Here is a 745-nt window from a genome sequence, read left to right on the forward strand (position 1 = left end):
TCACATGCTGTGTGTATGCTCAGTGCAACATTAAGTCAGGGCTTTTCCATTCTGCATGATAGTCTCTGAACTGTTATGGCTGACTGTAGATGGAAAGTAGCTGATATCATTACAAAAGTACAAATACAATTTAACTGATATATATATATATATATATATATATATATATATATATATATATATTATATATATATATATATATATATATTATATATTTATATATATATATATTGCTGTCTATTTATCCATTGCAAATATGCGCATACGAGCCGATCTGTTCTTCGTTTGCACATTAAAGTCATTCAGTTATGGTTATATAAAGTGGAACAAAATGCTTTGTTTTGAATTAATTATTAATTTACCCCCATTATCCCCCATTTTAACATTGTTCTGAGGGTTGTCAAACAGCAACTTTTTTGGCGCTGTGTCTTTAAATATGAAGGCGGTAGTTTACACCCTCCCTCCCTCCAAGCTTCAAGGGATTGGTGTAGGGTGACCAGATGTCCCAATTTGTGCGTGACTTTCAGTTCTTTTACTCCTGTCCCTAGTGTCCCACATATTGAAACAGTATTGCGCATTTGACTGGTCAGATTCCTAAACGGAAAAAAGAAAAAAAAAAGTATCAACACAGACACGTTTTGAAATGTAAAGAAAGCACAGCTGCAGTCATTATTCAAAATATGCAGGCAGCGTCCCACTTCATGATCAACCTGTGTGCCAGAAAATAAAATAGGAACATTATTGT

Source organism: Fundulus heteroclitus, chromosome 8, assembly GCF_011125445.2.
Source record: "Fundulus heteroclitus isolate FHET01 chromosome 8, MU-UCD_Fhet_4.1, whole genome shotgun sequence".
Lineage (NCBI taxonomy): Eukaryota > Metazoa > Chordata > Actinopteri > Cyprinodontiformes > Fundulidae > Fundulus > Fundulus heteroclitus.